This window comes from Cyanistes caeruleus, unplaced genomic scaffold, assembly GCF_971803275.1.
Source record: "Cyanistes caeruleus unplaced genomic scaffold, bCyaCae1.hap1.1 HAP1_SCAFFOLD_175, whole genome shotgun sequence".
Classification (NCBI taxonomy): domain Eukaryota; kingdom Metazoa; phylum Chordata; class Aves; order Passeriformes; family Paridae; genus Cyanistes; species Cyanistes caeruleus.
This window is the reverse complement of record NW_028255963.1, coordinates 100096-116054: the sequence shown is the minus strand read 5'-3', so window position 1 is coordinate 116054 and position 15959 is coordinate 100096. Positions and strand designations below refer to the sequence as shown.

General features: G+C 48.0%; 2 long non-coding RNA genes across 2 annotated transcripts in view; both read left to right on the top strand.

Annotated features, from left to right (window-relative positions):
* Positions 1-15959, top strand: part of LOC147645770 (uncharacterized) — a 103720-nt gene that overhangs the window by 74862 nt on the left and 12899 nt on the right. The gene's annotated exons all lie outside the window — the stretch shown is intronic.
* On the top strand, positions 7763-15664 carry LOC147645771 (uncharacterized). The gene is made up of 3 exons (XR_015282165.1): positions 7763-10297; positions 10392-10625; positions 10917-15664. It is a non-coding gene; the product is annotated as an uncharacterized LOC147645771 (long non-coding RNA).

The window sequence follows — 15959 nt, the reverse complement described above, 5'->3', positions numbered from 1 at the left end:
GCTAAACCTCCTTTCAAACAAGAAAACTTGGGTTAGCACGACAGAAAAGAAGAGAAGAAAATCTTCGCCAGTTAGAACAGAGCCAGAGTCCCACCATTTCCCCCTCCACTTTTCTTTCTTTTCTACATTTAGAGGTAAAGCTTCCATCTGCAAAAGCTTCCATCTCTCACTTCCTGATGTAGCCATTTGCTACCCTTTAGCCTTGACTGCCACGCATCGGACTGCTGTCCGTGTGGGGCTGGGGATGCTCAGCCTGGAAAGAGAAGGGGGCTGGCGAGGCCTCCCTGCACCTCTAGGAAAGATGGGCACAGAGAGGAGAAGCCTTTCAACTGCAGGAGTGAGCTTGAAGTTGGATCTAATGAAGCTGCTCTTTTCCACTCCGGCTGCTGGGCCACTGGCCCAGGCTGTGCACAGAGGCTGGGGATGCTCCATCCTTGGCAACATCCAAGGCCAGCTGGGAGCGGGGCTCTGAGCAACCTATTCTGGGCGAAGATTGCTCCGCTTGGAACAAGATGGTCTTTAGGGTCCCTTCCAAGCCCAAGCACCCAGGGATTCCATCATTCATTCTACGGTCTCCGTTGTCCACTTCAGCCTGGGCCTGAACTCCTGGCGGTGATGTCACATTGCACGCTCCAGCTAGAATTTCCAGCATCCAGCAACGGCCACAACACAACCCTTGGCTCCTTGTGCCAGCACGCTCTTCATTCACCCTGCTCCAAGCCTACCCCTGTCACCTTGTTGCCACCTGCTCCCTGATTCCCCCAGCAGTCCCCAAAGCTCCCCATCGCTTGGATTTTGCTCTCCATCCCTGCAGGATGTCTGCATTTGTTCCAAAAGAGGTATGGTACTATTCCACGGAGACGGACACCCCGCAGCTGCCTGGCTGGGCTGGAGCTCTGTGGGTCAGGCTGGGAAATTTTGCTACCTCTGCAGGCTGGCACAGACGGAGAGGAGGAGACGGACGTCGATACACAGACTGATAGAGAAGAAGCCATGGAAGTGGACGGAGAGGATACTGGAGAGGAAGAGATGGATGTGGATATGTACGAGACAGAGGAAGAGATGGAGGTGGAAACGAAAGATTATATTGAAGAGATGGATATTGATCTAAAAGACAAGGAGGAAGACATGGTCTTGGGATGAAGACCGATGCCAGCAGCAGAACAGGCAGGTGCTCCCCACAGGCAGAGTGGGTCCCCTGCTGCCAGCCTGGGGCCGGGCTGGGCACTTCCTGCTCAGGGACACGCTAGCCCATGCACTGGATTCTGCTGGCCATCCCTGGCCTGGCCTGGGCTTGCTGTGGGCCACACAAGCCCTGTTCCAGTGCCTGGGCCACAGCCCCCAGCCAGGCTCCCTTCTGGCAGCAGAGTCCCACTGGGCCAGTGTCCCAGCCCGGCAGCACATGGAACACCCTTCCGTGCCTGACTGCACTGACCGTGCTACTTGTTTTTCCTTCCAGGACTTAGGGACATCACAGACACAGATGCCACCCTGCTGTACATACGTTTTACAGTTGTTGTGTTCAGGATAGAGGTTTTAGAGTTTGTTTAAGTTGTCTGTAAATACGTTTCATAGAGTTTTGTTAGAGCTGTTCTGAGGTAAATAGGTTCTATAGTTTGTTGTTGTTGTTGTTGTTGTTGTTGTTACCACCAATATTCTTACAGTGTAAATATGTGGTGTAGTTCATTCTTGTTCCTTTTCTTCTACAGATAAACAGTCTTTGATTTTCACACCCCAGTTCTCTTTGCATTTTCTTCAGGCACATTTGCAATGCTGTGGGTTGTTTCGGGAACAATGCTTGCAGGACTCTAAAAAGAGTATCAAAACCGCTCTGCCACACTCTCAGCTGCTGCTGCTGCCCCAAAAAGCGCTGGCTGGCTTTGCTCACAGAATCACAGTTGTGGTGGCATTTCTACCACACCACAGGACAGCGATGTTTTCCCTCTTCTCCTGGAAATACCTACAGCACTTGTGGGTAGCAAGGCAAACATGAGCCTCTTTTAGTGGCCCTTGAAACTGGACATGTGAAATGAGGTACACAAAGCCACAGGCCAGCTGAACCTGGCATCTCTGAATGGGTCTTTACATTCTTCCCAGGAAGATGAATGGCAATCACTATTTTGGCAGGGAGGAAAGTGCATCAGCTAGCAATTTGCTGTAGAAAATGTGCTTTCTGCTCCTCTCACAGCCAAAACTCCTACCCATTTCTTGGAAGTCCTTCTTAGATAAAGACCGTGTTCAACTGAGTGACCTTGAAGCCAAATGGCAATGCCGCAATCAATTGTCCTGTACACAATCTCCTTCATCCACGTGGAAGGTTACTCACGGGCACACAAGAGGACGGAAGAAACCCAAATGCATCGTTGGACATAATAAAATCAGACGTGTTGAGGGATGAAGAAATCTTGCAGAGATATGGAAAGCTGCCCTGAAAACCCAGTTCGGGGAGAGCCTGAGCTCTTTTGTGCTTCTAGGCCTGAAGATGCTCAGCACCTTTCCCAGATGCTCAGCAGGCAGTAGGATTGTGCCTGAATCTGGCTCTGGAAATGCCAGTGCCTCAACTGAGAGCTGTGGCAATGATTTCCATTGCATGGAGAGGGGCCACAGTCCTGCAAGAGTCTTTCAGCAGAGCAAACAGCAGCCTGGAGGGTGGGCAATGCTGCATCTGGACCACTGCATGCTCATCCTTCACCACAATGCAGAGCTGCCATGGATCACTTTTTCCATTTCTCCTGTTGGATATGTTTTGGAGAAGTTGTTCTAGGTGGCTTTGGATGGTGATCCAAGTAGGAAGCAGCCATTCGCCTGCTGTGATATCCTTACAACTAGTCCTAACTTCTCATTGCCTTTGGTTTGATTGGGGGTGTTTTATCTGTTTGTTGGATTGGTTTCTTTGGGTTGGTTTCTTTGTGTTTTTCTCTGTTTTGCTTGGAGTTTCTTTTCCTTTTTTAGAAATGACTGGTGAAGTTGGCACAAGCAAACTCCAGAAAACGTAAAGCAGGCTTGACTTTCCAGAAATTGCTTTTGGCTGGCTTTAGCTGCATTCCCCAGGATCACGATCAGCAGTAGATATTTGCAGGTTTTGCTCTGCATCCTCAGCCTGCCCAGATGTTGTTCAGTGTTTCAGCAGTGGAGAAGACGATGGATATTTTGCTAAACCTCCTTTCAAACAAGAAAACTTGGGTTAGCACGACAGAAAAGAAGAAAAGAAAATCTTCGCCAGTTAGAACAGAGCCAGAGTCCCACCATTTCCCCCTCCACTTTTCTTTCTTTTCTACATTTAGAGGTAAAGCTTCCATCTGCAAAAGCTTCCATCTCTCACTTCCTGATGTAGCCATTTGCTACCCTTTAGCCTTGACTGCCACGCATCGGACTGCTGTCCGTGTGGGGCTGGGGATGCTCAGCCTGGAAAGAGAAGGGGGCTGGCGAGGCCTCCCTGCACCTCTAGGAAAGATGGGCACAGAGAGGAGAAGCCTTTCAACTGCAGGAGTGAGCTTGAAGTTGGATCTAATGAAGCTGCTCTTTTCCACTCCGGCTGCTGGGCCACTGGCCCAGGCTGTGCACAGAGGCTGGGGATGCTCCATCCTTGGCAACATCCAAGGCCAGCTGGGAGCGGGGCTCTGAGCAACCTATTCTGGGCGAAGATTGCTCCGCTTGGAACAAGATGGTCTTTAGGGTCCCTTCCAAGCCCAAGCACCCAGGGATTCCATCATTCATTCTACGGTCTCCGTTGTCCACTTCAGCCTGGGCCTGAACTCCTGGCGGTGATGTCACATTGCACGCTCCAGCTAGAATTTCCAGCATCCAGCAACGGCCACAACACAACCCTTGGCTCCTTGTGCCAGCACGCTCTTCATTCACCCTGCTCCAAGCCTACCCCTGTCACCTTGTTGCCACCTGCTCCCTGATTCCCCCAGCAGTCCCCAAAGCTCCCCATCGCTTGGATTTTGCTCTCCATCCCTGCAGGATGTCTGCATTTGTTCCAAAAGAGGTATGGTACTATTCCACGGAGACGGACACCCCGCAGCTGCCTGGCTGGGCTGGAGCTCTGTGGGACAGGGTGGGAAATTTTGCTACCTCTGCAGGCTGGCACAGACCGAGAGGAGGAGACGGACGTCGATACACAGACTGATAGAGAAGAAGCCATGGAAGTGGACGGAGAGGATACTGGAGAGCAAGAGATGGATGTGGATATGTACGAGACAGAGGAAGAGATGGAGGTGGAAACGAAAGATTATATTGAAGAGATGGATATTGATCTAAAAGACAAGGAGGAAGACATGGTCTTGGGATGAAGACCGATGCCAGCAGCAGAACAGGCAGGTGCTCCCCACAGGCAGAGTGGGTCCCCTGCTGCCAGCCTGGGGCCGGGCTGGGCACTCCCTGCTCAGGGACACGCTAGCCCATGCACTGGATTCTGCTGGCCATCCCTGGCCTGGCCTGGGCTTGCTGTGGGCCACACAAGCCCTGTTCCAGTGCCTGGGCCACAGCCCCCAGCCAGGCTCCCTTCTGGCAGCAGAGTCCCACTGGGCCAGTGTCCCAGCCCGGCAGCACATGGAACACCCTTCCGTGCCTGACTGCACTGACCGTGCTACTTGTTTTTCCTTCCAGGACTTAGGGACATCACAGACACAGATGCCACCCTGCTGTACATACGTTTTACAGTTGTTGTGTTCAGGATAGAGGTTTTAGAGTTTGTTTAAGTTGTCTGTAAATACGTTTCATAGAGTTTTGTTAGAGCTGTTCTGAGGTAAATAGGTTCTATAGTTTGTTGTTGTTGTTGTTGTTGTTGTTGTTACCACCAATATTCTTACAGTGTAAATATGTGGTGTAGTTCATTCTTGTTCCTTTTCTTCTACAGATAAACAGTCTTTGATTTTCACACCCCAGTTCTCTTTGCATTTTCTTCAGGCACATTTGCAATGCTGTGGGTTGTTTCGGGAACAATGCTTGCAGGACTCTAAAAAGAGTATCAAAACCGCTCTGCCACACTCTCAGCTGCTGCTGCTGCCCCAAAAAGCGCTGGCTGGCTTTGCTCACACAATCACAGTTGTGGTGGCATTTCTACCACACCACAGGACAGCGATGTTTTCCCTCTTCTCCTGGAAATACCTACAGCACTTGTGGGTAGCAAGGCAAACATGAGCCTCTTTTAGTGGCCCTTGAAACTGGACATGTGAAATGAGGTACACAAAGCCACAGGCCAGCTGAACCTGGCATCTCTGAATGGGTCTTTACATTCTTCCCAGGAAGATGAATGGCAATCACTATTTTGGCAGGGAGGAAAGTGCATCAGCTAGCAATTTGCTGTAGAAAATGTGCTTTCTGCTCCTCTCACAGCCAAAACTCCTACCCATTTCTTGGAAGTCCTTCTTAGATAAAGACCGTGTTCAACTGAGTGACAGTGAAGCCAAATGGCAATGCCGCAATCAATTGTCCTGTACACAATCTCCTTCATCCACGTGGAAGATTACTCACGGGCACACAAGAGGACGGAAGAAACCCAAATGCATCGTTGGACATAATAAAATCAGACGTGTTGAGGGATGAAGAAATCTTGCAGAGATATGGAAAGCTGCCCTGAAAACCCAGTTCGGGGAGAGCCTGAGCTCTTTTGTGCTTCTAGGCCTGAAGATGCTCAGCACCTTTCCCAGATGCTCAGCAGGCAGTAGGATTGTGCCTGAATCTGGCTCTGGAAATGCCAGTGCCTCAACTGAGAGCTGTGGCAATGATTTCCATTGCATGGAGAGGGGCCACAGTCCTGCAAGAGTCTTTCAGCAGAGCAAACAGCAGCCTGGAGGGTGGGCAATGCTGCATCTGGACCACTGCATGCTCATCCTTCACCACAATGCAGAGCTGCCATGGATCACTTTTTCCATTTCTCCTGTTGGATATGTTTTGGAGAAGTTGTTCTAGGTGGCTTTGGATGGTGATCCAAGTAGGAAGCAGCCATTCGCCTGCTGTGATATCCTTACAACTAGTCCTAACTTCTCATTGCCTTTGGTTTGATTGGGGGTGTTTTATCTGTTTGTTGGATTGGTTTCTTTGGGTTGGTTTCTTTGTGTTTTTCTCTGTTTTGCTTGGAGTTTCTTTTCCTTTTTTAGAAATGACTGGTGAAGTTGGCACAAGCAAACTCCAGAAAACGTAAAGCAGGCTTGACTTTCCAGAAATTGCTTTTGGCTGGCTTTAGCTGCATTCCCCAGGATCACGATCAGCAGTAGATATTTGCAGGTTTTGCTCTGCATCCTCAGCCTGCCCAGATGTTGTTCAGTGTTTCAGCAGTGGAGAAGACGATGGATATTTTGCTAAACCTCCTTTCAAACAAGAAAACTTGGGTTAGCACGACAGAAAAGAAGAAAAGAAAATCTTCGCCAGTTAGAACAGAGCCAGAGTCCCACCATTTCCACCTCCACTTCTCTTTCTTTTCTACATTTAGAAGTAAAGCTTCCATCTCCAAAAGCTTCCATCTCTCACTTCCTGATGTAGCCATTTGCTACCCTTTAGCCTTGACTGCCACGCATCGGACTGCTGTCCGTGTGGGGCTGGGGATGCTCAGCCTGGAAAGAGAAGGGGGCTGGCGAGGCCTCCCTGCAGCTCTAGGAAAGATGGGCACAGAGAGGAGAAGCCTTTCAACTGCAGGAGTGAGCTTGAAGTTGGATCTAATGAAGCTGCTCTTTTCCACTCCGGCTGCTGGGCCACTGGCCCAGGCTGTGCACAGAGGCTGGGGATGCTCCATCCTTGGCAACATCCAAGGCCAGCTGGGAGCGGGGCTCTGAGCAACCTATTCTGGGCGAAGATTGCTCCGCTTGGAACAAGATGGTCTTTAGGGTCCCTTCCAAGCCCAAGCACCCAGGGATTCCATCATTCATTCTACGGTCTCCGTTGTCCACTTCAGCCTGGGCCTGAACTCCTGGCGGTGATGTCACATTGCACGCTCCAGCTAGAATTTCCAGCATCCAGCAACGGCCACAACACAACCCTTGGCTCCTTGTGCCAGCACGCTCTTCATTCACCCTGCTCCAAGCCTACCCCTGTCACCTTGTTGCCACCTGCTCCCTGATTCCCCCAGCAGTCCCCAAAGCTCCCCATCGCTTGGATTTTGCTCTCCATCCCTGCAGGATGTCTGCATTTGTTCCAAAAGAGGTATGGTACTATTCCACGGAGACGGACACCCCGCAGCTGCCTGGCTGGGCTGGAGCTCTGTGGGACAGGGTGGGAAATTTTGCTACCTCTGCAGGCTGGCACAGACCGAGAGGAGGAGACGGACGTCGATACACAGACTGATAGAGAAGAAGCCATGGAAGTGGACGGAGAGGATACTGGAGAGCAAGAGATGGATGTGGATATGTACGAGACAGAGGAAGAGATGGAGGTGGAAACGAAAGATTATATTGAAGAGATGGATATTGATCTAAAAGACAAGGAGGAAGACATGGTCTTGGGATGAAGACCGATGCCAGCAGCAGAACAGGCAGGTGCTCCCCACAGGCAGAGTGGGTCCCCTGCTGCCAGCCTGGGGCCGGGCTGGGCACTCCCTGCTCAGGGACACGCTAGCCCATGCACTGGATTCTGCTGGCCATCCCTGGCCTGGCCTGGGCTTGCTGTGGGCCACACAAGCCCTGTTCCAGTGCCTGGGCCACAGCCCCCAGCCAGGCTCCCTTCTGGCAGCAGAGTCCCACTGGGCCAGTGTCCCAGCCCGGCAGCACATGGAACACCCTTCCGTGCCTGACTGCACTGACCGTGCTACTTGTTTTTCTTCCAGGACTTAAGGACATCACAAACACAGATGCCACCCTGCTGTACATACGTTTTACAGTTGTTGTGTTCAGGATAGAGGTTTTAGAGTTTGTTTAAGTTGTCTGTAAATACGTTTCATAGAGTTTTGTTAGATCTGTTCTCAGGTAAATAGGTTCTATAGTTTGTTGTTGTTGTTGTGGTTGTTGTTGTTGTTGTTACCAATATTCTTACAGTGTAAATATGTGGTGTAGTTCATTCTTGTTCCTTTTCTTCTACAGATAAACAGTCTTTGATTTTCACACCCCAGTTCTCTTTGCATTTTCTTCGGGCACATTTGCAAAGCTGTGGGTTGTTTCGGGAACAATGTTTGCAGGACTCTAAAAAGAGTATCAAAACCGCTCTGCCACACTCTCAGCTGCTGCTGCTGCCCCAAAAAGCACTGGCTGGCTTTGCTCACACAATCACAGTTGTGGTGGCATTTCTACCACACCACAGGACAGCGATGTTTTCCCTCTTCTCCTGGAAATACCTACAGCACTTGTGGGTAGCAAGGCAAACATGAGCCTCTTTTAGTGGCCCTTGAAATTGGACATGTGAAATGAGGCACACAAAGCCACAGGCCAGCTGAACCTGGCATCTCTGAATGGGTCTTTACATTCTTCCCAGGAAGATGAATGGCAATCACTATTTTGGCAGGGAGGAAAGTGCATCAGCTAGCAATTTGCTGTAGAAAATGTGCTTTCTGCTCCTCTCACAGCCAAAACTCCTACCCATTTCTTGGAAGTCCTTCTTAGATAAGGACCGTGTTCAACTGAGTGACAGTGAAGCCAAATGGCAATGCCGCAATCAATTGTCCTGTACACAATCTCCTTCATCCACGTGGAAGGTTACTCACGGGCACACAAGAGGACGGAAGAAACCCAAATGCATCGTTGGACATAATAAAATCAGACGTGTTGAGGGATGAAGAAATCTTGCAGAGATATGGAAAGCTGCCCTGAAAACCCAGTTCGGGGAGAGCCTGAGCTCTTTTGTGCTTCTAGGCCTGAAGATGCTCAGCACCTTTCCCAGATGCTCAGCAGGCAGTAGGATTGTGCCTGAATCTGGCTCTGGAAATGCCAGTGCCTCAACTGAGAGCTGTGGCAATGATTTCCATTGCATGGAGAGGGGCCACAGTCCTGCAAGAGTCTTTCAGCAGAGCAAACAGCAGCCTGGAGGGTGGGCAATGCTGCATCTGGACCACTGCATGCTCATCCTTCACCACAATGCAGAGCTGCCATGGATCACTTTTTCCATTTCTCCTGTTGGATATGTTTTGGAGAAGTTGTTCTAGGTGGCTTTGGATGGTGATCCAAGTAGGAAGCAGCCATTCGCCTGCTGTGATATCCTTACAACTAGTCCTAACTTCTCATTGCCTTTGGTTTGATTGGGGGTGTTTTATCTGTTTGTTTGATTGGTTTCTTTGGGTTGGTTTCTTTGTGTTTTTCTCTCTTTTGCTTGGAGTTTCTTTTCCTTTTTTAGAAATGACTGGTGAAGTTGGCACAACCAAACTCCAGAAAACGTAAAGCAGGCTTGACTTTCCAGAAATTGCTTTTGGCTGGCTTTAGCTGCATTCCCCAGGATCACCATCAGCAGTAGATATTTGCAGGTTTTGCTCTGCATCCTCAGCCTGCCCAGGTGTTGTTCAGTGTTTCAGCAGTGGAGAAGACGATGGATATTTTGCTAAACCTCCTTTCAAACAACAAAACTTGGGTTAGCACGACAGAAAAGAAGAAAAGAAAATCTTCGCCAGTTAGAACAGAGCCAGAGTCCCACCATTTCCCCCTCCACTTCTCTTTCTTTTCTACATTTAGAAGTAAAGCTTCCATCTCCAAAAGCTTCCATCTCTCACTTCCTGATGTAGCCATTTGCTACCCTTTAGCCTTGACTGCCACGCATCGGACTGCTGTCCGTGTGGGGCTGGGGATGCTCAGCCTGGAAAGAGAAGGGGGCTGGCGAGGCCTCCCTGCAGCTCTAGGAAAGATGGGCACAGACAGGAGAAGCCTTTCAACTGCAGGAGTGAGCTTGAAGTTGGATCTAATGAAGCTGCTCTTTTCCACTCCGGCTGCTGGGCCACTGGCCCAGGCTGTGCACAGAGGCTGGGGATGCTCCATCCTTGGCAACATCCAAGGCCAGCTGGGAGCGGGGCTCTGAGCAACCTATTCTAGGGGAAGATCGCTCCGCTTGGAACAAGATGGTCTTTAGGGTCCCTTCCAAGCCCAAGCACCCAGGGATTCCATCATTCATTCTACGGTCTCCGTTGTCCACTTCAGCCTGGGCCTGAACTCCTGGTGGTGATGTCACAGTGCACGCTCCAGCTAGAACTTCCAGCATCCAGCAACGGCCACAACACAACCCTTGGCTCCTTGTGCCAGCACGCTCTTCATTCACCCTGCTCCAAGCCTACCCCTGTCACCTTGTTGCCACCTGCTCCCTGATTCCCCCAGCAGTCCCCAAAGCTCCCCATCGCTTGGATTTTGCTCTCCATCCCTGCAGGATGTCTGCATTTGTTCCAAAAGAGGTATGGTACTATTCCACGGAGGCGGACACCCCGCAGCTGCCTGGCTGGGCTGGAGCTCTGTGGGACAGGGTGGGAAATTTTGCTACCTCTGCAGGCTGGCACAGACGGAGAGGAGAAGACGGACGTCGATACACAGACTGATAGAGAAGAAGCCATGGAAGTGGACGGAGAGGATACTGGAGAGGAAGAGATGGATGTGGATATGTACGAGACAGAGGAAGAGATGGAGGTGGAAACGAAAGATTATATTGAAGAGATGGATATTGATCTAAAAGACAAGGAGGAAGACATGGTCTTGGGATGAAGACCGATGCCAGCAGCAGAACAGGCAGGTGCTCCCCACAGGCAGAGTGGGGCCCCTGCTGCCAGCCTGGGGCCGGGCTGGGCACTTCCTGCTCAGGGACACGCTAGCCCATGCACTGGATTCTGCTGGCCATCCCTGGCCTGGCCTGGGCTTGCTGTGGGCCACACAAGCCCTGTTCCAGTGCCTGGGCCACAGCCCCCAGCCAGGCTCCCTTCTGGCAGCAGAGTCCCACTGGGCCAGTGTCCCAGCCCGGCAGCACATGGAACACCCTTCCGTGCCTGACTGCACTGACCGTGCTACTTGTTTTTCTTCCAGGACTTAGGGACATCACAGACACAGATGCCACCCTGCTGTACATACGTTTTACAGTTGTTGTGTTCAGGATAGAGGTTTTAGAGTTTGTTTAAGTTGTCTGTAAATACGTTTCATAGAGTTTTGTTAGATCTGTTCTCAGGTAAATAGGTTCTATAGTTTGTTGTTGTTGTTGTGGTTGTTGTTGTTGTTGTTACCAATATTCTTACAGTGTAAATATGTGGTGTAGTTCATTCTTGTTCCTTTTCTTCTACAGATAAACAGTCTTTGATTTTCACACCCCAGTTCTCTTTGCATTTTCTTCGGGCACATTTGCAAAGCTGTGGGTTGTTTCGGGAACAATGTTTGCAGGACTCTAAAAAGAGTATCAAAACCGCTCTGCCACACTCTCAGCTGCTGCTGCTGCCCCAAAAAGCACTGGCTGGCTTTGCTCACACAATCACAGTTGTGGTGGCATTTCTACCACACCACAGGACAGCGATGTTTTCCCTCTTCTCCTGGAAATACCTACAGCACTTGTGGGTAGCAAGGCAAACATGAGCCTCTTTTAGTGGCCCTTGAAATTGGACATGTGAAATGAGGCACACAAAGCCACAGGCCAGCTGAACCTGGCATCTCTGAATGGGTCTTTACATTCTTCCCAGGAAGATGAATGGCAATCACTATTTTGGCAGGGAGGAAAGTGCATCAGCTAGCAATTTGCTGTAGAAAATGTGCTTTCTGCTCCTCTCACAGCCAAAACTCCTACCCATTTCTTGGAAGTCCTTCTTAGATAAGGACCGTGTTCAACTGAGTGACAGTGAAGCCAAATGGCAATGCCGCAATCAATTGTCCTGTACACAATCTCCTTCATCCACGTGGAAGGTTACTCACGGGCACACAAGAGGACGGAAGAAACCCAAATGCATCGTTGGACATAATAAAATCAGACGTGTTGAGGGATGAAGAAATCTTGCAGAGATATGGAAAGCTGCCCTGAAAACCCAGTTCGGGGAGAGCCTGAGCTCTTTTGTGCTTCTAGGCCTGAAGATGCTCAGCACCTTTCCCAGATGCTCAGCAGGCAGTAGGATTGTGCCTGAATCTGGCTCTGGAAATGCCAGTGCCTCAACTGAGAGCTGTGGCAATGATTTCCATTGCATGGAGAGGGGCCACAGTCCTGCAAGAGTCTTTCAGCAGAGCAAACAGCAGCCTGGAGGGTGGGCAATGCTGCATCTGGACCACTGCATGCTCATCCTTCACCACAATGCAGAGCTGCCATGGATCACTTTTTCCATTTCTCCTGTTGGATATGTTTTGGAGAAGTTGTTCTAGGTGGCTTTGGATGGTGATCCAAGTAGGAAGCAGCCATTCGCCTGCTGTGATATCCTTACAACTAGTCCTAACTTCTCATTGCCTTTGGTTTGATTGGGGGTGTTTTATCTGTTTGTTTGATTGGTTTCTTTGGGTTGGTTTCTTTGTGTTTTTCTCTCTTTTGCTTGGAGTTTCTTTTCCTTTTTTAGAAATGACTGGTGAAGTTGGCACAACCAAACTCCAGAAAACGTAAAGCAGGCTTGACTTTCCAGAAATTGCTTTTGGCTGGCTTTAGCTGCATTCCCCAGGATCACGATTGTGATAAATGGGCCAGGAGACCAGCTCCTTTTAAAAAGGCCATTATTAAGCAGCACAGCTCTGGGGTGGGAGCCCGAGGGGTTGCGCACACCGCCACTGCTTCCACTGGACACCGCAGAAGGGGAGAATCCGTACAGCTCTGTCAGTGGGGCAGAGTTGGGCCTTCCTCCCTCACGGGAGTCCCCGGGAAGACTCCTTCTTTAGGCCTTGTAGTCTAGGCTGTCATCCCTGTCGAGTCTCCTCGAGGTTATGTCGGCCCCTTGAAAGAAGCCAGGGGACTCCTCTGGGTCTTCCTTGTTAGATGGTGCTGGTTCTATTCCTTCCCTTTTGCGTGGCTCGTTGTTTTGGGGTTTTTTCCAGTCTGGGTGCATCCCATAAATCTCTGGTCTCTCTCGTTTGCATAAAAGTCCAGTTGTCATCTTCCTCCTCAGGACGGTACAACAACTCGGGAAAGGGATACAATGTTGCCATGTGGGAGTCTCGGAGCAGTGGGGGCAGTGCCTGGCTGAACACAGAACAAGAAACACAGGGTACAGCAACTCTGGAGAGGGAGCAGGGCCTGGCTGAACAAGGAATAAAAAAATATGGGGTACAGCAATTTGTGACAGGGGTACAAGGTAAGTAAACCTGGGACAGGGGTACAAGGTAAATAAGGAGTTTACAAACAGCAACTGTAACATATTATTCTTAACAATATCCCCCCTCTTATATTTTGATCGGGCTCTAGCCCGCATCAACCATTAACTTCTGGCTCTTGGGAATATTTATCTCTTAATTCTCGATATTGCTCATATATTTCCCTGGCAGTTTTGTGCTCTCGATCCTGACTTTGGGTTTCCATTAACATGATCCTGGCCTGCTTCTTGTCTTTTATTTCAGGGATCTGGATGCTTGCTTGTACTGTGGTAGTCACTGTCTTGATTAGGCAGGGGAGTAAACAGGGTAGGAACAAGAAACTTGCAAATGCACAGACAGCATTGTAGTAATAGATCAAAATGTAAAATTGTGTATGGTGATACGAACAATAAAGGCATCAAGTTGTCATAATAGACTGATGTCTATTAACACTCAGAAGATGGTGTGTGGTGATCAATATATGGTTTTGTTGAAAGATAGTATTATTTCATTATTATGTTACATATACTGTTATTGTCATCATCACTTTGCCCTTGAGCTTGTGATGCTTGAAGGAAGGTTTTGCTGAAGGTCTGCTAACTACGTAATTTTGAAATAGCAAGACTGTGATGTATAGGAACTGCTTTTTCCCACAAAAGAAGTGGGTCTGGGCTATTTCTTTTCACTTAAGACTGTCATTCCTTCTCATCCCCCCATTTTGGGGAGGGATAGCATTTGTGGGGTCCAAGGAATTTCATGAATAGTGTGCTAGCCCATTCTAAGGAATAGGTGACCAGCTGAAGGGACCTAATCTGAATTGGAGTTTCCAGAAAGTATCCTGTGCAGAGCAGTGTGAACTGAAGCCTCTGGCTAGAGAGAAAGCCAAGAATTCACAAAGAGCTGCACTAGAGATAATGTCACTGCAGCTGTTGTGCAGGATCTGTTCCTCAGTAAGAGAGCATTATTTACCTATCTGAAATAGCTTAAAAATGCTCTAATTTTTTTAAAAAAATTCTTCAGTTTATACTATATAAATAATCACCGATTGTGAGATTCAATCTCAAATGTCAAAAAGCTTTCTTACAGCTGGTTGAACTTAATTAATTTTTTCTGGTCCTGGTCTCATCTAGCATACACCTCTCATGTTTTCTTTGAATTTTCTTCAGCATTAGGAACTTAAAAAAGATCAAGAGTATACATAGATTTAGGAACACTGTGTAGCAATATTCTCTTGTGCTGAGCTGGATCTTATTTTTTGTCTGGGCCAGGAGTTCTGTGCAAATTGATTTAAAAGGCCTAGTTGTAGGATGTGGATTGTAGGATGATGCTGAGCTGGCAGTGCTCTTGCTCTGAAAAAGGCAGATGGGATGCCGATGCATCAGGTATTACAAATGCAGATAAAAAAGTATTGGTGTCACTGCAAACACTGCTACTCTGAAACAGAGTAAGAGATGTGATTCAAATCTTCTGTATTGAAAAACATTAATTGAAACTGTACTGGAAGCAGAGAAATGGCAGAAGAGAATGACCGGATGTTTCTCAAGTAGCTGTGGAATGGATGATGTGATTCTAATTTCTAGGGGAAAAAAATTGATGGAAAAAAATTAGATAAGCCTAAATAAAATATTGGCTTAAGATAAAATGTACACAGGTCATTGATAAAATTTGGTTTAGAGTCTAAAAGGTGTTCCTGAGTGTTACAGCCAGTAGATTCTGGGATAAAAGGAGTGTTCAGTGGAGGAAGGAATCAGACTGGATTTGGTAGCTTTGCGATAGGTCTGTGGTGGAGATTCGGGGCTGTTGGACCCCAAGGAGCTTTCGGAGTGTATTTTTAAGCAGTTAGTGCCCTCTAGTGAGAGTCTTAGGTAATAATCTTGGTCCTGGTTTTGTAGTATGTTAACAAATCTTAACAGTACTTTGGTGTGTTACCGAAATGAAAGAAGCTTTGGTATTAAAAATGCAGGAGGATGAGTGTATGAAGAAAGATCCTATGAATACAAGTCATCAAGTGGTTTGTACTGGGAGGGATCTTTAAAGGTTTATTAAAAGTGTAACCACCTTCTCATGTGGATTGTGTCCTAAAATCTTAGGTACTTCTTTAGACGATCACTCAAGTTTTTGCAGTTCAGTGTAAAGCAGAAGATATCAGCAAACTTGTGATTTCAGTCTTGACAACTGAAGAAGCACTGCATTACATACCTGTGGAACTAAGTGGCAGGATTAGAAGTACCAAACTCGTGGCAAAGTAGATGTTTCTGTTTTGAAATAAGCACATCATCTAAAAGCATAAATCAAGAAAAAAATCGCTGCTTTCTTAGAAGTCAAAAAGTTACAGCTACTATTTTTTAAATATTTTTTTTCTAAAGGTTACAAAACCCCACTGGAAAAAAATCCTGGAGATGATAAAACAGATGAAGAGATGGAGGGGACACATTCAGAGGATGAAATGTTTGCTCAGAGAGGCCTTCGCAGAACTCAGAGTATGAAGTCTGTGAAAACTATTAAAGGCCGTAAAGAAGCAAGTATAATCCTGGTTAATTGAGTTTGTTCTTTCAGTGTATATTGGCATTATTCATAGTGCAGAAATTTATTTTTATTTTTAATATTGGAGAATTTGTCAACAGTAACTGGGTTCCAGAATGCTAAATGGGAAAGAAAGCATGTGACAACAATATCTAAGTTTGGAGCTTTTGTAGTTTGACGTGTTTAGGGGAAATATATGTATGAAATTAATGAAGCAAGGAGCAAGGGAGAGGAGACGAAACAGACTCTGTATTTGAAATGCTAATTTTGGCTCCACCAAGCCTAATTTCAGGAAGTGTT